Here is a 24,508-nt window from a genome sequence, read left to right on the forward strand (position 1 = left end):
CACACTTAGAAAAAATTTATTATTATCATTATTCTTAACTGCACAACATTTTGATGTGCTCTCTGAGTTCTCCAAAATAAAATTCCCACCTGTGTTTACCTCGACTTTCAGGTCCACACTGTCATCTGCAATATACTTTGATTCACAATTATGAACAATATATTCCCTTACAAATTACTCAGAGTACTCAAGTATTGAATAAATGAAGGCTATGTGTCATCATCAAAACATGGAATTCTCTTTTTGAATATTCTTAATATTACCATTTAAATATTACATATACACCATTAAAAGAGATTATTGAAATCTATTACTAGGAGACTATTAGCAAAGAGAAAATGGACTACAGGACTGTAGGTTTCTGTTAGATAATTTCTAGTCAGTTGAAACCATTTGACACATTTAACATTTTCAGCAGCCATTTTCAATTGCTTTTTTCAAGACTGTACAAAAAAATAAAATACTTTGAATTAGTTCTTTCTCATTGTCTATTTTTTTATCTGACAATTATGTCTGGTTTTAGGTAAATTACTTATAAAGTTTTAAAAATGTTACAGAGGCCTAGAAATTAGAGAACTCTCAATCCATTTTTCACTAACGTCATGCTTGCTTGTATTATATTACATTTTTTTAGATGTTACACATTTCCCTTCCCCTCCTCTTGTCTCACCCAGTTGAGGCTTAACAATTGAAAGTCATCCTCCTTTAACATTTGTTATTCCTAAAGCAAGAGTAATTTTGAACTAAACCACACTGGACTATCAGCTGACAGTATTTGCTACTTTATTCTTATGCTGGTATCTTATGTTGTTTAACAATTAAGTTTTCTCCACAGTCACTACTGTATTCATCTACTGTGCCAGGGAAGACAGAGTCAGAATCTTTTCAGAAGTACATAAAGACAGGAAAAATGGAATGAACGCAAGCTGAACCAATGGAAATACTAATTACATATGTGGGGGAGGGGAAACTGCAATGAATGAAGTAAAAAGAAACAGGCTGCTCAGAGAGGCACTCCTTCTCTGGAATATCTCTTTCTGTGGAGATATTCAGGTGCAAAACCAATTTGAGCAACCTGATCTAAGTGAACCCTACCTTGAACATAGAGTTGTACTTGACAGCCTCCCAGATACATACTGGAGAAAACTCAGACAGATTAAAGAAATTCAAGTTTGAATTCACAGTAACTGGTAGTATGAATGTAGCCTCTTTTTTCAAATGTCTTTTGGAATACCAAAATTGACTAAGTGAAAGATTGAGACAACAGAACTTATTGTTTGAAAATAGATAATTTAGAATAATGCAGATTAGAGATAGCAAGAAGCTGTGATATTCTTCAGTTACAGTGTTCTATTATTATATACAATCTCATTAAGACAGTCATGAGTAAAAGTAATAGCAGTTTTTGTCTTCAAATCCTTCACCATTTTTTATCCCATGCTTATCTTGGAAATTATATACAACAGTTCTATGTTTTTGCATTTTTGCATGTATGGGTTTGCATTTCTAGCACCTTATTTAACATGTTGTTTGCTCCATTTTTTCTGATCTTCCTGCAAAAATGTGCTCATGAAAGCTACTAGAGGGATTATTAGGTTTTGCTCAGAAATCAAATTAGATGGATTCTTCAGTTGTATTAGTGTTTTTAAGAAGGGAACAATTAAGAACTAGTTATGCTGGGTTTTTTTCTATCCAATTAATTTATTGGACATAGTGGCTTGTTTTTGGTTTTTTTCCTCCTTTCTCTTTTATGTAAGAATTAGCTTTTTGGCTAATTGAGAAATTATCTAAAACTGTCTTTGTGTGGATCTGTGAGTCTTGCAGGATGTCTGAACATTCTCATCAAAGCTGAAATTTTTTCTTCCTTCCCCCCCACCCCTTTCTCTTCTGATTAAATTATTTTTTTTTATATTTGTCAATATATTCATACTCTTTCTCTTTCCTCTTTAACCATGAATCAAATTTTAAATGGTATATTGTGATTATGAAAAATTGCTCACTGAAAATTACTTCTGAAGTATTCGTAAAAATTTTGTAGGGACTGGTTAGGATTGCCTGAGGGAGCAGTTAATGACCATTCCTATCTCAAATAATAAAGGAGTTACCATGTACTCTTTCTGAGTTCTTGATTAAAAAAGAAATCCATCAATTTCATAATTTTTGCTTGGTAAGAAAAATGCCTACTTCTACACCCTTACCATAAACAGTAACTGGTAATTGAGTCTGTCTACTTTACAAAGCACATTTGCCTGCAGCCATACTTATGTTATTCCTTTTCGCAATATTCTTAATATTTTTATTTCATGTCTATTTCTAATTTCTAAAATCATTCATAATGAAAGCAAAAAAAAAAAAGGAGAAAAAAATGGAACATTCAAGGATTTTTATTTTCCTGATTATAAAATATAAAAAGGAGTTTCTGATGGATCATAATGAAGGATTTTTTGATTGTCTGGAGAATTATCTAAATTTTTTCACAGGATCTCATATAGAGTTACTCAGTACCTTCTTTCTTCTTTTTTTACTACTTATTTTTCTACACTGAAGTATGACCAAAGAAAGGTTAGCTTCACTTAGTAAAATATTCAGAGAATGTACATAGCTTCTTCTCTGCTTCAGTAAAAGAAGAAAGAAAAATATAATTATGTGCATCGATAAGTATAGGATATATATATAGGAAGCAAACCCTATGCTTTTAATGCATTATCTAACTATACAGCACAGCAAGATCTCTTCTTTAGTCAAATGGAAAAGTCTTTAAATCCAGATTTTCAACATAATATATATACACTCTTTTCTTGATGAACAATATATTTCAGTTAACCCCCAGGTTTATCAAAATAAATCGGCTCTTTTGACAATGTTTTTTGTATTAGGAAACATTGGGTTCCTTTAGTTGTATGAGTAAGGTAAATCCTTTTTTAATGGGTTCCTTTGTTGTAACAAATTAGGATTTTCTCGTAGGCAATTGGCTCCTTATTTACTAAAGGAATATATATGTCTTTTTTCAAATGCCAATACGAGCTCTTCTCTTCTAAGCTGCAGATGTTATGGTATGTTGTATGTATTCTTTCCTAGATAGGGACATAAAATCTTGAATATGCTATCAAGCAACAGATATTTAACACACAATATTTTAGATAAACTTCATAACACAGTCTTCAACAATAATCTTGATATTTGGCAACAATTAATACTACATGTTTCATGAAATGAAATATAAAATAAGTAACTTAATGTAAAATATTGGGGGTTTTTAACCTGTTTATTATTCAAATGGCACTGTAATTGATATTATTATGTATAAAATTGTAATAACTAATTAATTAGATGCTAGGCAGTATAAAAGAATAATTCCTAAACTAAATGCTAGGCTCTTGTATCTGAATATTGCAGATCAACATTTTTTTTTGTTTTTTTTCTACCCTCTGCCTTTGAATATTTGTTGGATTAATGTGGGAGTATTCTTTCTAAAGTATCTAAGGAAATAGAGGTTATGGCTCACATTTGTTTTCTTTAAATCTAACTATTATATAATTTATTTCTGTGTCCTTAACGAAAAAGTACAATTTTCAAATCAATTTATTTTTTCTATAACTCCTATGTTATTAAAATACCTTATAATATTCATAACAATTACTAAAGAGATATGTTTGGGAACATACAATAGACGATGAAGAGCAGAAATGAGATGGTTCAGGTAAATAAAGGAATCATAGAGACCACAGGAAGGTATTTGCTGGAAATCTCTGTGAGTTGTGGGGTTCAGAATTAAGTCCTTCTTTGAATGCTGTGTGTAATGGTAAGTGCATAATCTATATCCCTAAAACTTAGTGAAAGTTAATCATGCTATAAGAGTCTTCTGAAATTCAAAACATGGTTTTTATTTTTAATTATTTTTACTTGATTGAAAAGTAACTCGATCTGGGTGAAGAAGGGCTGAGTGAAATATTCATTGTTTCCTGTTTTTGACTTAGCAATTCGAGTGGAACATTAAAAAATATTGAAAATGAAATGTCTTCATGACATTTTAGCATAAATGTTTATGGCGGTGTGGCTGTTAGAGAAAAACATGCCTGTCCCACTGACACTGTCACATGCTGTTAAAGAAATAACTGCAGGATAAAGCTGTAGCTGTTTATCACATTAAAAGATGAGTTTACTCAAGGACTAAAGCAATGACTGCCTTTTACTTAATGAAATGGGCTAATATGTGTGCATCATTTCTCTCCAGAGCCTGGCTAAAGAGTGCAGAATGAGTTCAAGAGAGGGACAAAAATATTCCCAGAGACTGGCAAAAATTGTCTCACTTCTTAAACTTACAGAAATTTCTTTTTTTAACTCAGGCAGGAGTTATGCTTCTAGTTGTTCTTTCAGTGCCATGTTATGTCTAGGGCTGGACACAGAGATGCCAAAATATTGTGAAAAGTTGTTCTCATGGCATTTTTTTTCTAAGACTGAGACTGCTAAAAAATCTGACAAGAAATCCTCTTTCCAGATTTTGCCCCGATTTTGCAGACTCGAGAGGCTTGTGTAGTCATAATAAGCTTCAGCTAACCCTGTGAACATTTAGATGCTCATCTCGATCAAACTGAAATTCCAGACTTAAGTCTCACCCATCACCAATCTAAACCTCAAAGCTGTAATTCTACCTCCAGCAATACTTTTCAAATGAACACCCATATATATGAAGGAAATGTCAGAGTACACCAGGTATATCAGACTGCAACAGAGAAGCACATTTCATTGATGCATTGTACATGGCACATCATTCAAAAGTTGAAAGATTAATCATCTAGTCTCTAAATTCACTTTCCAAAGTTTTCTATCTGTTCTGGTATGCATAGTTATGCATTGTGCAAGAGGATGCTTGCTTTCCTGTGAACCCAGTGACTATCTTATTTTTGACCTTTTAAGAAAGGAAGAAATACAATGAAAATTGGTCTTAATATAATGGGCTGGGAAAATATGTATAGCCTCTTAAACTCCATGTATCCCATGTAGGTATTTAAAAACCATAGAGAGTAAGGGATTAGCAAGTATAAATAAAGAAATACAATGTGTTTGCATAGCATAGGCGTACAGAGGAAAGTGTTGAAGAGATGGAGCAGGAAATGTCAGAAAACATATTTCAGTTCCTTGTTACACACTCACAAAACCAGGAGAAATAGAAACATGGAAGAAAAGTAAAGAAAGTAGAATGAAATAAATAATGTAAAAACTATTCCCTATAAGCAGTGAGATATTAGTAGCAGCTGGGAAGACTGCTCTGGTGCCTTAATAGATTTTTTCCTAGAGAGAACAAAGCCACACCTGTTAAAGATGAAATTTTACCTTAATACTCATCTCACAGACCAGACTATATATTCCTTAGAAGCAATAAAACATATGTTTTATTCATTTCTGTAAGTTTCAACAAATTCTTAAGGGAGAACATGTTACTATCAGTCTGGACCTGAAAATACAAGGCAGTGTGAAAAGTAAGACATTAGAACAGCATTGCCCATTGTTCACAATCTTGATATGAAGTCCAAACACTGAGGAGATGGTTTGCTACAGTGACATCCTAACACTAACTACTTACTGAATCTCTGTCATTTACCTGTCTAGAAATGTAGCTTTTATTGTAAGTTGTTTGTGGTGTAAAAGTGTCCAGAATTAAACTTTTCAGTTCTTTGGCCGATGACATAGAATACTGAAGATAATTTCTGTTGTCTAATTGAATTCCTGCTTTATTTTTCTTTCCTAAATTTAATTATTTTTCACAGATATGTTTTAGGTAAAGTCTTAGTTGCAGGCCCAAAATCTCCAGAACTTCCTAGTGTGCTATTATGATGTGAACAAAATCAATGAGAAAAAAAAAATACAGTGCAGAAAGTGTTAAAAAACTCACCCATTAATTATTTTCCTGTTGCCCAGGCAGTTCCACTCTAGTCTTACATTAGTTTCAGATGGTACCAAATCAACCATAGTTCAATTTGGTTTACAATGTGCTCCCCCAACTGAGGGATATGAACTGTTTTTACTTCTTTAATGGGAATGAATATTTATGCTGCCGTGATTTCTCTTGCCTATAGAGAATTTTAACAACCACTTCTGTTTTCAAGGAGCAAAAATAAAGCAGTACATCAAACAAATTTTGTATTTTCTATGCCTGCTTAGGAAAATTACAGTTTTTACTCCCCAGAAAGCAACATTCTGATTGCTGTTATAAGTAACCTGCAGTAATACCAGACCATGATGGCTTCCTTCCTCATCTGTTGCAACTTTTCTATTTTATTTATACCAAAGTTATCACGCACTCATTAAAACTTCAGTGAAATAAGACATGAAAGCAGAAAACACTTTACATGAACCACAAAAGAGCAACATAGCATGGAATGCTTCATAATGAAACAATACCAATATAGTTTTACAGAATTAAATATCTATGCAAGTGAAATATATACTTGAAACAAACACATTAGTGGAATGCATACCTTTTATAAATTGATAAATTCCAAGTTTCAAGTTACAGAACAATCCTATTTCTCTGTGTCAGAGTTCACAATTCCTTCCCTTGAAGGCTACCAAATCACATCAGTATTAATACAAGTGCTACTCTGGTAGAATAGAATTTGAATTTGTTTCTGATACATAGAAGTATATTAAAATCGGTACATGCAAACCATCAGTATTAAAACAACAAAAAAAAGCAAACAAAACCAAGTTGCACTTTCACAGTAAACCAACAGTTTACTGTGATAACACTAACATTACATCACAGTACTGAGGAATGGTTGCTTGTTTAAGAATATGAATTGTAATACAGAAATTAAGAATCATTCTAAAATATAAGAAAATGTCTACAGTTTAGTCAGCCATCATGTTAAGAATCACACTAACAAAAGCATAGGATTTATCTTTCTGTTACCTTTTCTTCCTCTGTCCCTTCTTTTCAGTCAACTGTACCCAAACAGATGCCATAACAAGTATATTTACCTGGAAAGAGTATAAAACACATATTTGCTAAATGGTACACAGATGAGACAGGTAGGACTAAACAAGCTATTAGGCTAAATGTTGATCCATTTTCTGGGTGACATATTCTTCTTCTGACTCCCTCAGGATTTTCATTCCAGTATTTTTTATTTTGAATCCTTGAGCTACTATTATTAGTATTCAAATATTCTCTATTTCTATCTAAACTGTCTCATCCTTATCTGCTTTTTTACTTCTGTTATTTTGCATGGCTCTAGCTTCTAAATTTCCTCTCTGCTTTTTCTCATTTCCGTGTGAACATAAGTCTAAGCCAGAGTTACACAGATATTCTGTGTCCAAACCAGAATTTGGATCACAGACAACTGAAACCCTGGAAGGTGGATTACAGGATAAACATACTTGCTTCAGGTGGTGAAGATGTATTCGCAACAAACACAGCTCAACTTTTGCTAGTTCTAATATTTTGATAAAGACTCTGTTAGAAAAGAAATTGGTTTACTTTCTTGAGTGTTTATTATTTCTTTAGAAGTACAACTTACTGGGTAAGCCTATTTCTTTGTGACATTTATTTAATGCTGTGAAGTAATAAAATAACGATGCAGAAATCCGGCTTATGTTACGACAGCTCCGCAGACCAAAGAATACAGGACATTCATGCCACTCTTGCCATGACTCATCACAAAGGAAAGAGTATGAACAGGTCTGTAATGAATAGATATGATTAAGTAGGGCAGGAACAAATGTGAGAAATAATGAAGCACATTATGCTAAAACAATGCATCTCAATATTCTTCAATAGTATAAGGATGAAAATTTCTTATTTTCCTCATACCTTATGAAGAAAATTATCTGTTTTAAATTACTATTTTTATTTTTCTTTTTTTATTAGTTTTTTAGTATATAAATGTTATTAATTTAAAACACTACCGTGCCCTAAGAAAAATTTAGGGCTGAATCTGTTGTAATTATTGCCTTCCACAGGAAATCTTCCAATAACTCGTTTTGTTTGTTCTGTTTGTAAAATATGATGAAGTCTATACTTCCTCAAAAATTATTTTTCATTAGACATTCACAATTAAACTCTCTTTTCTGTTACTTCTCTATCTCTTTCTGGTAAGATATAATGATATATACATAAATAATGTAGCATGCTCATGAGCTCTTTTCTGAAAAGAACTATAAGACAAGATGCACAAATCCAGGCAAGAAAAGGAGTGTGAGCTGATATTCAACTAATATCATATTTACTAACAGCATCTGACATCATGTTAGTAAACTGCAACAAAAATAAATTTCTCTCTAACATCGTGTGATGCCCATTAGTTGAAAAGCTTAATAACCAGATGAATGTGATTCATTATTCTTAGAACTGTCTGTGGCTTTCTTTCATGTTTTCAAGCTGCAAATAGACAAAGTAGGAAAGTACAATCACTGTATCATAAAGACACCTTTGCTATTCATCCATAAAACCAGAGCTACGATGTTTTTAATTTACAAGTAAAATTGCTAAACATTTCCTTTCTTAAAAAAAATATTACATGGAATTGTACCAGTCTATAAAGTTAAATATAATTCCAAATTCTGTTTAAAAAATATAAAATGTAATTAAGGGAAAACAGAATTAATTTGGGGTTTTTAAATTTTATTTTTTGACCTTTATTCATATGTAATTTATTTTTCGAAATAAAATGTTTTGTCATGATGCTATCTCATAGTCCAATGAAATATGTGTTATGATATATTTCAGTGGAAATCACCAATTTCAATATCCCTTATTCAAAAACTAATAGGTGGAAGAATATTTGGGACTGCATAATTAGAAAATTCTTTTCAAAATAGTACAACAATGTCAGAAGGCTGAGTAAGAACTTTGTCATGGGTTAAGATTGACCCCCCCGGGAGTCGGGGGCTCAGAGGTGACTGGGTGCCAGGGCAGTGTTCTCCGGAGAGCCAATCACCACTCGTATTGTTCGCTTCTGCTAAAAATCATATGTACACAGCACCTGAAGCTGTTGGCATATCTCTCTGTTGGTGTCTGCTGCGTGTAGGTGTAGAAGGCCAGGGGTGGCTGGGCTCTTTCTTCCCTCACCTCCAGGGGGGAGAGGGGAGCCCTGTGGCCCCCCCAGCTCTGCCTAGGCCAGAGTTAGAGACAGCGTTGGAGTGAGTGTATGTTTGTGAGGGATGTGACTCACAAACAACTGGTAAGCGAGAGAGAGAGAGAGGCAGGTCTTGAGGCCAGGCCCTCTTCTTCTTTCCCCCTCTTTGCAGCCAGGCTGCAGAAGGGGCCTGTTTTTCCCTTTCACTGATCAATGGAAGTGCTGCTCAGCATTGAAGCAGAGCCAAGTGGACGGGCTGATAACTAAACAGCTCGGCGCTAGGGAAAAGAATCCCAGGCGAAATTGGAGATGGGGCAAAGGGCTCGGGAGTTGCCCTGCCGAAGTTTGACCAGGGGCAGCTGAAAACTGACTTGGAGGACACCTACGTTGATAAGCTACACTACAGCAACCTACAGAACCGAGGTATGAGACCAAGAGGGAGAGATCACACAGCAGAAATGATACAGGATCAAGGAGAAAGGACTCAGAGCTACCTTCTTGGACTTCATGAGGAAGGAAGGACTTCCACAAACAGCTGGAGCTTGGTGAGGGGGGAGCGTTCAGGTCCCCGAACACTCCCACGAGAGAGAGACTGGTTACTTATCAGCCTGAAAAGGCTTTTCTTGGACTAAAGTTAAAAGGAGAAGCTTCGGAGGGACTGATAGAAGTGTAATAATATATATATATAGTTGCTTTTAGTTTGTACAGTATATTTATTTGTGTAAATAAATGTAAATACTTCCCCTTCCCCTATAGAAGCCTCTTGCCTGAAAGTTTTCTCTTCAGTGTTAGGATAAATTGTGGGAAGGAGTGGGGAAGCTTGGAAATTGGATTTTGGATTTCTAATGTGGCTCAAACTGCCACAAACTTATAACAGAAAGTTTGTTTCTTCCATTTTCTTTCTATGTTTTTTCTATCTTTTGAAGGGGGAGTAGAATACGACGGATTAGTGGGATTGGGGAGACCTCCCCTCACCAATCCATCTCTGACAGGAGTTTTTCCATCCTGCATATGGCAAATCCATTGCCACAGTAGAAGGATGTGAAAAAGATGTAAACAGCTATAAAAACATACACTTGCAACATATTTTAGTCAGCTTACACTCTATGAAAAACCCACAATTGAAATACAAACTCTGCGTAAGTCAGGATACTGGGGGTGTTCTTGTGCAATATTCTAAATATTCTTTGAAAACAGTTAGATATTAAGGTAGTTGCCAAAGAAACATAGCTGTCTACTCTTATAGCAATTGACTAAAAACACAAAATAAATGTCATAAAACCAGCAAATATAATAATCTCAGAATTTCAATACTTTATAACAAATCAGCCAATTCTACTTAGTCAAAACATTGAAATAGAATTCCCCTGAGGACAGGCATCTTTCAACAGATTTCTTATTTAAATTTTAGATGGAAATGCAATCCCATGAGAAACACCAGTTTCTCTGATATGTTCTACTTAAAAAAAAAAAAAAAAAGTTCTAATACATAAGAATGATATATAAGAAAAAGAAATGCTATCACCTTGCTAAAATAAATTTGGATATTATTTAATTTGAAACAGGAACCATCCTCAAAAATAAAAACACACCTACAAATAATAAAAAAAAATTGGACTCTAACCTAACCTCACAAAATTAAGTTATGAGAGTTTGTGTCATCCACTAAAATCTACACTTTCTCACATGCCTTCTGGTATAGTACAGTGGTCTGCTGAACCATTCAATAGCTGAAAGTCTAAATCCCACTTACCCCTGAGAAACTTTGTACAAGGCTTACATTTTCTTCATATTTCTTGTTTATACAGAATGGTCTCAGTTGGGAAAAGTTTATACACGAAAAGTGAGTGAAGCCAATCTTCTCATTTTTCACAGGCACATGGCTTATGTTGAATAACTTATGGTAAAATACTTTGTTTTTTATTTTCCCAATTGTTAGAGATCAAAATTAAAAAAGGGAAAAACTAATGAAGTTAAGTTCATTAAGGCTGCTCAACACAGTTTTTCCAAATATTTTCAAGAACTCTCTTGGTATTATATTCTAGCAGCTACTAGTGGAAGTATTATTCTGACAAATCTTAATTTCATTTTAAATTCTAGCAGAAAAGTTAAAAATATAATGTTTTAAAAATGAAAGATTATTAACATAAACCAGAAACACTCCCTCCCCCCTGGATTTATAATGTATGTATCATGCAAAGCAAGTTAAAATGGGGTTTATACTCTGTTTTAAAGTCAACATAAACCAAACTCTCTTAGCCTGTTCCTCTGTAGTTCCCTCAGGTAGTAACAATGTGATATTTATCAGTCAGACCTGACTTGATTTTTTTTTTTTATTTTCAGCACATGGTTTATTGGGAATTTCTGTATTGGTTTATATCATGCTCAACTGGTGTTTGACCTATCTCGCCAGTTTGATCATGGCCAATTCAGACTGGATTGTGGGAGGGTTAAAAAAATCAGCAAAATTGATTACACATTAAGAGATACCTAAGTTTACTCTTCTGTTTGCTATATGTGATATCTGTATTTACTGCTAATAATGTTTTTATTTTTAAAGTGACTAGTGATGGAAATTGTTATTTGTGTTTCTTTAAAAGTGTACTGAAAAGATTCTTATGATGTGGGAAAAAGGAATTTTGACATGGACCACACAAAGAAAACATGTCTTTATTCAGAACTGAATTATATTTCATTTATTTGCATGAAGAAAGATACACTATTACCTGAAAAAGCTTTTTGAAGACAGACTGTGTTTTTCCTATGTCTACAAACAACACAGAAAAGATGACAAGCAGCTCTTCTTGTCATCTACACTGATTTAGTTACTTAAAGTAGTATAGTCTGGAGCCTTCAGATCCCACTGACACCACCAACCGAAAGAAATGCCTCCATATTTTCTCCTATTTTAGATCAGCTTTATTTTAAGTTTGAACTGATCCTAGAATTTTCACCTCTGAAATATGGGAAAATGTGCTTGTATTTATATGGGATAAATACAAGCATTGCTAACGATCAGTACACATTCTGAGGATTATTAACATTTTATTTCACCTTAAAAATTACATGCAATGCACACTAAATTTGAAAATTTTTCAGAGCTAACAAGTAGTTCTCCTTTGGTTTGTAGATTCCAGCATGTTCACATATTGGGCTACATAATAGGAGAAATAGCAACAAAGTAGATTAGAAACAGGCTTTACTAAGGGGAATTGCTAAGAGAGAGATCATCCCAGATCATTAAGGCCTTCAGCCTCCAGTAAATGAAGACTTGCTCAAAATGCCTAACAAAAATTAAGAAATTGCGTTCTCAGAAATTTTAAAAGAGCATTTTTATAATTATGGTTTGTTGTTTGGGGGTTTTTAATGATATTTTATATTCCCAGTGCTACTCAGGCATATCAAATTAGTGTTAAAATAAAAAGAAAAGGTGTTTAACTCAGTTCCCTTTATTATTCTAGCATATATTTAACTCAAAGAACTAATTTGAAGTAACATTCATTTTCTCTGCTTTTTGAAATGTGCGGTCACATCCTCAGGAGTTTTGCAGCAGACCTTAATCGGAAGGGACATTCTAACCTTAATGCCAGAGGCAAAAACTCACAAATTCTGGAGAAGAATATGCACAGTACCCTTCCCCCAAATTTTCTCCCTGGACATAGAACCACAGGTCCATCACTGACCAGGAAATTAACCAAAGATTCAATCATAGACCTAAGGAACTAATAGTTCAGATTTTATTTGTAGTTACTGCAATTTTTTTAAGTTCTTGGATTCATGTTGAAGAAAAAAAAGACACAAAAGAGAATCAAGAACAAGGGAAGAGGAAATTAATTACACATCCCTGATTCAAAGGTACTTGGAAAATAGTAATATTTTTCCTGTGTTCTTATATACATATATATATACATATACATATATATATATATCTGTGTAATAGTATGCACGTCACATTTTACTTTTCCTCTACAAAGGACGCTGCTAGAATAATGTAGAAAATTGAGCTAAGTGTTCTTTTTATTCTTTTTATTCTTTTTATTTTATTACCAATGTGTTGACAGAGTGGAACTGCAGATATAAAACAATTATTTTGGGAAAAAAAAAAGCTCTAGCTGAGGATGAAAAAAAATTGGCATTATATATCTGCGGAAAGTAGTAGAGGTACTAGAAATATAGGCTCGATGTAATTTTTTTTGCAAAATATATCTTTTGTCAGAAAATTCCTATTCTTCAAAAGAAACTTTTCCAAGGGAATTTAAGTGAAATTGATATTAAAATAATTAGTTTTGGGATTGCTTTTCTGGGTGAGAAAAGGCTCCCATTGTAGCAAAGTAACGAGGCATTTAAATAAAGCACATGAAAATAAGGTTCATGCTCTTACGCTGTTTGATTCGAACAGTCTTCCACCTTTTCCTTTGCAGTGCATAAACTTCTTTTAGCCAAGACCCTACTGGCATGCCAAATATGCTACTTGTTTTCACTTTGGCCCAAAAAGATTATTTCCTCTACCTAAGAAAGCTGTCCCAGCAAGCTCCACTGAAAACAGTGCACTTCTGATTTCAAGGAAGAGTGTGAAACTGTATCCTTCCTGTCACAGTTATCTTCCTTGCATGCAGAATGTAATTCCTGTTTTCCAACTGTCACTATTGATATAACACACAGAGTCTTATATTTTGGCACTCTGTACTTCTCTAATCTGTGTTCTTGCAACTGTTTCTGTTTCTCTAGTATCTGACTTCATTGGGAATTTACCCTACTCTTCTGTGTTGTGACATTGATCAACATTTTGGGAAATTTGGGCAAGTTGCAATTCCTCATTCTTGCCAGTTTTCATATGCCAGGTTTTAGCCAAAAAAACAATCAAACAAGCAAATAAAAGCCTCTTCAAAGGCAACCCCCCCAAATAATAAGGTTCTTATATGAGATACTGTGGTATTATTAATGTGGGAACTCAAATTATTTTACAATTGTGATTTTCTGGTATTTTTTTTTCCAACAGTGCTATACTTAACAACTTAAGTTAAGTATTCAATAAATTCAATTTATTGAATTTTTCTTTGAAATTGGAAAAAAGACTGTCTTTTCCCACTCTCAGAGCATTGCTGGTTCCTGCTTAAAAGTTGCTCAATATGCCGATGTTGCACATCCATAGTGCAAGCTTGTTGTTTACTTAGGACCAAGGAATTTAGTTTGATTAGGTTTCAAGTTAAACTCAGTCATGATCCTAACGAAAAAGTTCATATTTCAGAGATGAAACCCAATCAAATGGTATTTTAAAACTCCGGATGGTGCCTTTCTTTCTTTCTGTACAAGCATTGCATGTGCATATGTTCATTCTTTCCCATTTTCCACCATCTGTCCCTCCTACAGACGCTTTTTAATTTTTGAGCAGACAAGGTGAGGCATATGAATGTTTTAGGTTGTATAGCTTGAAGACATAATTTCATTCTTTAATTAGTTTCAGGAAATCTAATAAGGAAATTCACAGAATATTGAATATTCTAGTGTACCTGTCGTCCTTGCTCAGTATATATGTATAAAGAAAGGCTGATTTACAACTAATCAAAGAATTTATGTAATAAGAGAAGATCAACTCGATATAAGCAGTTAGTAGAAGAGGATAAATAGTGTTTTGCAATTCAACAAAACTTCTACCTCCTACACTACTAAGGTGACTAATACGAAGCTTTGATTTGATCATTCATAGAATTCATGGGAAAATGATCTGTGAGTTCACCCATACCAGTGGTGGACACACACACATTTCTCTTAAGCACTACCACTTCCTTTGTCATTTATTTCCTGCTCAACAGGCTGTTCAGAGATGCTGTCACCTTACCAGCTCACTGGTCATCTCTGCAGCTTAAGGAAAATACAGAAGTGCCTGCCATTCACTTCAGGAGTAAAAGGTAGATTTGGCGCAGTTGTTTTGCTCATCCTCTAGGGAAATTCTACTTGAAATCTAATTGTGTTATCACTATTGAATCATATTTTTAGTCCAATGGCCTTACAGTGGTAAGCGGATTTTACGCACAAAGCTATGTTGAAAAACCAGTCAAGAGCTTTTGTAAGTCGTAAATCCATGACAGATAGTTGGAATAATTTTATATTTGTAAAACTATAATTTCAAGTGTGAGTTTGAAAATTAAACTACCACTTTTGCTGCTTCAGCTACTGGTACAGTTGTGAACATATAAGTAAAACATGATAGTAAAGAGTCAATAACAGAATGACTTACTGGAGGAAAAGTGTAAAGTATTTGCAACAGCAAGGAAAGTAGGAACCATATGAATAAATAGATTATGTAGAATTTGTCTAATATGGCTGAGAATAACTAGTTTGTTTGAGTTACTTAATTTCTTATATGATAATGAACTTATGCTTGCAAAATGGCTAATAGCTCAAATGAAAGTAATGGAACAAGCTGACAGAATGCTAACACTTCTCCCGTACTGTGAAGTGGCAGGAATTATTGGATACTCTCATGTATAGCCATATAGACAGAAATTGTTTTAATATCTAAAATAACATTCTTACTATTCTGCTTTCTGAGAGAACACCAGCTGAATTGAGAGAACTGATTTGCTTTCTGGCATTCAGAAATAAAAGGTACCATATAATCAAAGGTGACCATCTTTAGAATAGTAGGGAATGTTAAGAAAAGGATTTTCTGCTCTTCAGAAGTACTACAGAGAAGGAAACACAGGTTTTTGTTCTGTTGTCCTGCTATAATAACACGAGTGTTGCCTCACTGGAGATCAAGAATGACTACAGCTGGGTCAGTCTATATTTGTGACTTTTTACAGGTTGCTCCTTTCAGTATCTCAGTGAGAGCGAAACTCTTTCCCTTTGTAGGCTATCATCATCTTGTTTCGGTACCTTTCCTTCCTTTTGCCATTGACACAGTAGGTGATTGAGCCAATGAAACAGAGTTGTGTGTGTTCTCTCATCTACTTAGGCAGACGTTTAGTCCTTAGATCTCGCAGCTGAATTATAGACTCATTTTTTAATTCTGCTAAGAAAAAACTTTTTAGCCTAGGTTAAAAAAGAAAAAAAAAGGAAAAGGAAAAGGAAAAGAAAAAGAAAGGGGATAAAAAGGCAGCCAACCAGTACTGCTATAGTTAACTTTTTAGGTAGCTGTAATGAGTACGTAACATATTTTTGTTATTGATTTTGACTGCTGATATCTTTGTAATTTGTAGTTCTGAGAAGTCCACACATAAAGAGGGGATTTTCTCTCACATACTGCTACTAGTTAACTTTGAAAAAAAGTTTAAGAAAAAAAGATTTTATTATGAGTCACATAATTAAAATTTTAAGTTACAACATAGAGTAGATAGATGAAAGTGATATAAAGTTTCATAAAACAATGGTAATAAAAATATTTTTCACAGCATATTATTAGATCTTTCCTATTTATTTTCCTTTCATTTTCATCATGCCAGCGATGAATAAAGTTTAGTGAGTTGAGTAATGCATCACGTGTAAAATATGTATGAATCAAACATATATATTTTTTGCCTGTATTATGTAGATACTAAACACTTTATTACTCTAAACAAAGATTTCCTGGCAGCTGAGAGCTGTTCCCTTCAAACTTTTCTGGAAGGATTTTGCTTTCCCTTTTGCTAGAAAATGAAGTGAGCCATATAAATAAGAGGTACCTTAGCTTCTTGTTCCAGCCACTGGTCTTCAGCAGCCCAAAATCAGCATGCTGAACCATTCAGCTGTTGCTGCAATATGCTACAAAATGTGTGATATTTCCAATATCCTCATGTTTCAGAGTCCTCCATAATACTTTGCTTTTTCAATAATAATGAAAAAAAAAAAACACAACAAAAAACCACTGTAGAATGAGGTATTCAATACCTGTTCCTTTCATAACATAAATATAATTGAAAGCAGAAATACGTGACAAGTTTCAATTAATCTCAGTTGACAGAGGAGAATATGTTTCATGGCAGGTGAAACTTCAACTTTACCACTTTTATCCATTTCAGCAATGAGACAATTTGAAATAATGTGTTTCAGTGGTGCCTTGAACATCTCTTGCCCTTTCATTAACTTGTGACAAAAGCACAGCTTTGAGGAAATTTTTACTGTGGATAAAGGAGTAGAAGAGGAGATTTGTCCTGGAAACACTGATCCAAAGAGTTGAAGCACTTTGGACCTTGAAGACCACAGTATTCCATTTGGAAAACCTAGAGTCAAGTTGATTATGTTATAGCTGACAGACTGAAGTAAGTGGGTGAAAGCAAACATACAGAAAAGTATTCAGGCAGATACGTGTATACCTTCTGTCCAAGTTTGTAGGTGTAGAGTAATGTTTTATACAGACAGCTAGTCAGTTAGCTTACACACAGATGTCTGCACTCTAGGTATCTATGAATCACTAATGAATCCTACCTCAAATATGCATCTTGGACAGGATTCAACTCATTTAACTCTAAACTTCAGAAACTTAGACATCTGTGACTGAGATTATCCCTAACTTTCCTCTCTTTATAGTTAATGGAGATGAAAAATGAAATATCTTGAGTAAGAATTTTCTCATCTTACGATAAATATTTAACATAGACCAAACCAAACACTCTCCAGAGGCCTGCAGTGAAGACAGCTTTGTTTCTGTTTTGAACATGGTGTTGTTTCCTTTCCAGTCAGAGGAATAATATTTACTCCTGTACAGTTCAACAATACTCTTCTAAAAACTCAAGTGAAACCTATTGTTTTGACTCTCATCCAAACTAAAATGTGTTTCTGTTGACACAATGTAGGAAATCAAACTTTGGCTTTAAACCAGCTGGCAATTGATTTGGAACTTGATACTTTCAATTAAAATTGTATTTAATTAATCTTTCAATAAATGTCTTTCCTTTACTTAACTTTGGGGTTTTTTTTCCTTATTTTTTCCTAGATCTGGAAACATCACAGTACAATGATACAGTAACATAATAATGCTGTGGAAAATACACTCTTCTATCTCTTAGATGGTGAAAGTGTCTTTGTGTTGGGATTCCTTAGTATCTGTTTACAAATGAACTGTTCCACCTCCTCATGCTTAACCTACTTGTATTAGTAGATTTAGGATTTAGTGTTGAGACTATAATGTAATTTCAAAAGGGTTATTTGTTCAATTCCATGAACAATATTGGTAGAATTCAAGTCTTTACAACACTAAAAAAGTTTTATCATTCAGAATTCTTTACAAGATTCAGTAGTATTTCCAGCTCTCATTAAAGCAGAGAAAGAAGCACTTATTGATTTTATATATGAGCTTTAAGGAACACATGAGCTGCTACATAAGATGACATCTGAAACCTATCTGCTTCAATATTTCATCACTGACACAGATCTGCCCTCACTGGTTCAGAACACAATGCAGATTTCCTACTGTACAGTCTTTATCACTGAGATTTAACAATTAATAATCAGAAGCTGATATCCTGCATCTTAAGGTTTCATACATTTTCCAAATTATACATCCTTTAAAATTAAAAAAAATCAACCATATTAAACTTTTTATACTAGTCACAGTTTTATAACAATAACAATTTGTAAACTATAAAAAAGCTTGTCTTTGCCTCAGTTTTGATTTAGAAATCCCTCAGCTTCTCTGCTTTCTGAGACATGAGAATAATGCCTTTTAGACAACATTGCTATGATTTTTCCTATTTGGTACTAATCAATCATGAAAGTCACATAGTTGTCAAGGTAGTTTTCTTGTTGTGCCTTTAACTGCTTTAGCTAAATTATTTTATTTAAATAATAATTTACACATTTATTTATTTTTAACCACAGGAAAGTGCATTTTGTCACAGAGATCATAATTCAGGAAATCAAAACTAGAAAATTTGTTTTCGCAGGTTGTTTTTCAAGACATAATGATATTCATTTCTAGAAAGGAATACAAAGTATGCATTTGTTTCTCTTACTTCAAAAGTTAAAGATTTATCATTTACAGGGACTGTACCTTGCTTTCCAAGGTACAATTAAACAGACTACAGCTCCAAAAAAGGAGCTGATAGCACTGTCTATGAGGGAAAAAAGTGTTAGTGGAACTCAGCTTCTCACTTATGAGCTAAACAACTCCTCTCCTCATATATTTTAATTAATTAAAATTCTGTTCCAAAGGACATCATTACTTTGACAATGTCCCTTGGGAGATTTATCTCAAGTTCAGGCTGTAAAACATTCGGAGTAGTTGTCAAACATATTTCTGCTTTTAGAGGAATATTTCTTAATTCTTTATTTAGTGAATAGATCTTTTTAGTGATGATATCTTTGTATAAGTTAAGATAAACAAGTAGCTTAATAGCTTTCATAAGGTGGATTATACCATGGTTCTGAGAAGTTGAGACTGGGGGAAAAAAAATGATGACCAGCTGGTTTCTCATTCATTTCAAAATACCTAATCACAACCTTGGTAATGAAATATTAAGTCATGGCACTTTTATTCATTAGTAGCTAATTAGCAGCCAACAAAATATGGAGTTGTGAGTATTATTACCCTTACTGTGGAATTTAACATTCTTTTTTAATGAGTGCCTTCTGTCAATTTTTAGTAGAGTTATTGCAAGATCAGAAAGACCACATTAATTGATCTGTCTATTCCCTGAGCAGAAGATGGACCTGAAAATATAAAAAATGTTCCTTAAAAAATAGTGTCAAAATAACTGGTTTGTGTGACATTCCTTTTTTTCATCTAACAACTGTTCTTTGTTTGCAGAGGAGTTAATTTTACCTTTATTATGACCATGGGTGCATGACTATTTCAAAATATTGGAAAAGGGCAGTGAGCCAAAATCATTATCTTCACTTGAAGTGTTTAATACTAAATGTAAATATTGGAGGGGCTTGAGTGCCCAAGCCATCCCTCAAGGCTTTATGCATCTGATTATAAATGTCCCTGCTGCACTGTCAGTCACCATCGTTACTTCAGTCTAGTGTTGTCAAGGAAATAATAACCTACAGTCTTCCATTGCTTATCAGTATAGGGACAGCACTTAGATAACACATGGGTTGATTTCCCCTTAAATACTTCTATATAATTAAAATTATTAGTAGGCGATTAGCAAAATCAGAAATAAATATAGAAATCAGGCTGCTTTAGATGCTAATTCCTCCTATATATTTCATGCAGCATTAAAATCTTTAGTGCCCGGTGAGATAGTGTTCATAAAACGAAAAAGTAAACTGATGGCTACCTTCTACATACACTTCCAGTGGTCAGTTTTACTCTCTTGTCTATAAGAATTAAAGAAGGTTATGTCTTTTTTCACTCCTTCATGGAACAGCAGTACCTGAGGGAGACAGAATTTATTGCAACAATCCATTGCCAGGAATATATTAAGCATGTAGGGGAATAAAGGACATATGAGAATATTCTACTTTCACTGAGAAATGTGGAATTCAAAAAATACAGCATTATCCAAAATACCATTCCTTAAGATTTACATTCTTTTTCAAATTCAATTCTTGGTGGTCATTACAGGTTCTTGCTTTTCTAAGCAGTGAAATGTCTTTCCCAAATTATTTTCAGAGTTCTGTGAAGTAAATAATAAACTTTAAAAGAGCCATGGTGTTTGTTCTATACAAACCTAACTTATTACTATGTGCTATTCTCAGCCAAGAATCTCATACAGAGCATAAAGAAGTACATATTCTTCAATGCAGGACAACCATTTGTAATTGAACTTTTAATCTTCAGGGACTGGGAACTTATGATTTTTACAGATGAAGTAAAAAGGCAAAACTATGCCAGATTAATGTAGTCCATTAATCCACTTCACACTGCATAGTGAGTATTAGAATACAGCTTATCAATAAATCTCATCAAAGCTTGTATTTCACCTAAAACTGGATTATGTCTGTATTAATATTGTCTTTCAGATTTTCTTTTTAGTTGAATAGGTATTTGAGAAAATTTTGAACTTAATTTGGGTTTGGATTTTTTTATGTCTTCACTTTAGTGTATATTTCAATGAAAGGTGATGTCTCTTTCCAAATCTTCAACTTCATCTTGGGTTTCTTTAAGTTTGATGTTTGCAACAGAACTAATCATACCAAGCAAAAACTAGGTGCCATAGTGCTATTTTCTCATAGCCTTGGCAGACACAGTATGTGATGTATAAACACATGTGCTCTTCTGGACTAAGTAAACCACAGGAGGCATGGCATCTAGATGGGATTAAACAGGTGTCTATGTGTGTTGCAGATTAATTTAGTTAATGCAGAGAACTTCTAGAAGAGAATTCATCTGAGATGAACAAGTCTTATGAGGAGCAGCTGAGGAGCTGGGGTTGCTCAGCCTGGAGAGAAAGCGGCGAAGGGGAGACCATATCACTCTTTACAACTACTTGAAAAAAGGTTGTAGTGGGATGTGGGTCAACCTCTTCTTCCAAGTAACAAGAGATAGGACAAGAAGAAATAGCCTCAAGTAGCACCAGGGGAAGTTTAGTTTGGATATTAGGAAACAGTCATCATCAAAAAAGTTGTCAAACACCAGAATAGCCTGTTCAGGGAAGTGGTTGAGTCACCGTTACTGTAGGTATTTAAAAGACATGTAGATGTGGTGCTTAGGGACATGGATTAGTAGTGTATTTGGCAGTGCTGGGTTAGTAAAGGTCTTTTTCAACCTAAAGGATTCTAGGATTCTATGACTGCATGACCTTAAGGCATGTCAGAAGAACCGCCCATTAAGGCTGCTATTTCTCTTCACTATCTAAACAAGGTAACTAAGATGTCTGGCTTGGCTATGAGCAATTTCCAAATATTTTAGGTAAGTAGATGACCTTGATAGCCAATAATAGCACTTTCTAGTTCATTTATTAATACATAAATACGGTTTTATATTTTTATTTTCCTAATGTTTCATTTATCCATTATCATTTATCCAAAAACAATATCATGAAAGAGTAATGAGACCAAGAAAAATGGCTCCGTGTCAGCATCAGACTTGGTGATACAAGGAATGAAGTCATCACACTAGACCAAGACAATAGGAATTATTTATAGAAATAATTCAAGGCAATAAATTCCAAGGAATCCTGATTTATTTTTGTAAGCAATTTAGGGAAAATTTCCCTGTTTGTAAGCAAACAGGGAAAATAATGACAGCAAAGTTTTTTAATAAAAATTTCCATGTCTTTGATCTTGTATATTTTTTGTAACTGGAGTCAGTGTTTTGGACTACATTTGTCTGAGTGCGTCACAGAAGAATGAAACAATAAAACTTAACATTTATTTATTTACTTACTTATCTGAGGCACTTGTCCATAAAATGTTAAATTCATTGCTGTGGTAAGCAAGTGCAGTTGTTCTCACATTAATGGAATTCTGCTTGCTTAGCCCTACAATTATTTTGTCCCACAAGATAAGTGATCCGTGTAACAACACTTTTGGGTACACATAATTCTTTTCATACTGCTCCAGAGGAAATGCTACAGAGGATTAAGGGTTCTTTCTAATGGCACAAAGGGTATCTGATCTGAAAGTCTGCATTAAAACACTGTTTCTTTGCTCACAGACCTGAACTCAAATCACACCTCTGTCTAAAGGAAAAGGTTTCACATTGCCTTGAAAACTTCTCTTTTTATGACATTTTGGGATTGCTGACAGGAAGTTTTCAGGTTATGCTTGACATTTTGATAAGTAAAATCACATGAATGATCTTACCTTTTCCAGACTTCTATGTTGCTTCTCTTTGCTTTTGAACTGCTCTGGAAAAAAAAGACAATACTCATAATATCTTTCTTTATTCTTTTTTTTATATTATATGATATAAAACACAGGTAATCTATATTTGCTGTAATTAAACTAAAGTACCTTAATCTTTTTTTCAATTTATCCAAACTCAAATAAAGCTCTAGATTTTGCTTTCAAACCTAGAATGAAGAGAAAGGAAATGGTAGCTTAAACACAGACTGATTATCTCTTCACCAGTTTAAAAGTTGGATTTATTTGGTTGACCTGCCTTCTGTTTATTAATATCTGATGGTGATTTCTATGTAAGGGCTGAAAGAGTTCAAGGTGTAGAATAGGCAAATTTATGTTTAGATATCACTTTATGATTCTCCTGATTATAATGAAAATTAAGTTGTTATTTATTGACTTTATAATTTTTTTCTCTCACATTTTACCCAAAATGTTCTTCACACTTAAAAATCTACAGTCATTAAAAATTCCCTTTTCCTAGACAATATCATGGAAAACAGCTGGATATTATAGTGATTTTCAGCAGCATAAAACCCTTAAGAGGATTTTAGTGGGTTGCAGGGAAGAAAACAGATGAATCAATGGTTTGTTACAGTTTTACTAATTTTAATAGTGCTGCAAACACTATGTCTCAGAAAAGACTGTCTCTGACACAGAGAGAGGTAATACCTGAATTTGGAAGGAAAATAACTGGAATAATGGCATGAACTTCATAAATTTTGAAATAAAGAGGTCTGTGGCTTTTACATTTAATTACAACAAAGAAAGAGGATTCACACACCTATAATCATCAAAATAGCTGTGAAGTAACTGTCTTTTCTCTACCAGAAACAAAGTTGAAGAATACTAATAAAAATATTTAGTGTATTTAATGGATAAGTAATTTGGAGCATGAGTTGAGTTAGGGTGTGTTGGGAAAAATAGGTAAGAATTGGAATAGTAAAACTTGATGAGACTGTGTTCTTTATTGCTGAGGCTGTGCACTCTATGGATAACAAAAATATGTGCAAGTTTCTGGAAATTGGGTGCAGGACAAATAAGGAGGTTATGATAGTTACTGTAACTATTCAAGTGGCTCAATTTATGCATAATTTATGAGTGCAGTTGAGCATATGAAGAACCTGAACCTTCTATCATTAGATCAAAGATGGGCTGCTCTTTTTAGTCAATCAAATTACTTCTTTATCATTTGCCTGTGGTAAAAGGTTTAGTAGTGTCAGGGAAAATCCTTTAATGTACTGGTAACTGAAGAGTACACTGTGACTAGCGCTGGGAGAAAAACAGACGAAAACCCACAATCCTGCTTTAAAATTAGGGTTACTGACCAGCTGACATGTAAGCAGAGAGCAAGTTCATTGCTGTAAACTGTGTGAAACTCATAAAGTTCAAAAAGGCCAAGTGCAAGGTCCTGCACAAGTCAAGGCAATTCCCAGCACAGGTGCAGGCTGGCCAGAGAGTGGATTGACAACAGCCCTGAGGAGGGAGACTTGGGGACGTTGGTTGACAAGAAGCTCAACATAACACAGAAACGTGTGCTTGTGATCCAGAAAGCCAATGGCAGCTTGGGCTACTTCAGAAGAAGTGTCGGGAGGTCAAGGGAGATGATTCTAATCTGCTACTCCTCTCTCATGAAATCCCACCTGGAGTGCTGGGTTCAGTTCTGGAGGCCCCACCATAAGAAGGATGTGGATCTCTTGAAGCAAGTTCAGAGAAGGCCA

The 24,508-nt window shown here is 34.0% G+C and overlaps 1 long non-coding RNA gene across 2 annotated transcripts; it reads right to left on the reverse strand.

Annotated features, from left to right (window-relative positions):
• Window positions 1–6,771: 6,771 nt before the first annotated feature.
• LOC108503649 lies at window positions 6,772–9,661 on the reverse strand. Of its 2 annotated transcripts, none has more exons than XR_001876883.1 (3): window positions 9,572–9,661; window positions 7,521–7,683; window positions 6,772–6,981 (listed from the first exon to the last, which is right to left on the reverse strand). It is a non-coding gene; the product is annotated as an uncharacterized LOC108503649 (long non-coding RNA). The 2 variants fall into 2 exon arrangements; XR_001876884.1 differs by lacking the exon at window positions 9,572–9,661 and adding an exon at window positions 8,985–9,282.
• Between the last annotated feature and the right edge of the window lie 14,847 nt (window positions 9,662–24,508).

Source organism: Lepidothrix coronata, unplaced genomic scaffold (assembly GCF_001604755.1).
Source record: "Lepidothrix coronata isolate B3197 unplaced genomic scaffold, Lepidothrix_coronata-1.0 Scaffold143, whole genome shotgun sequence".
NCBI classification, from domain to species: domain Eukaryota; kingdom Metazoa; phylum Chordata; class Aves; order Passeriformes; family Pipridae; genus Lepidothrix; species Lepidothrix coronata.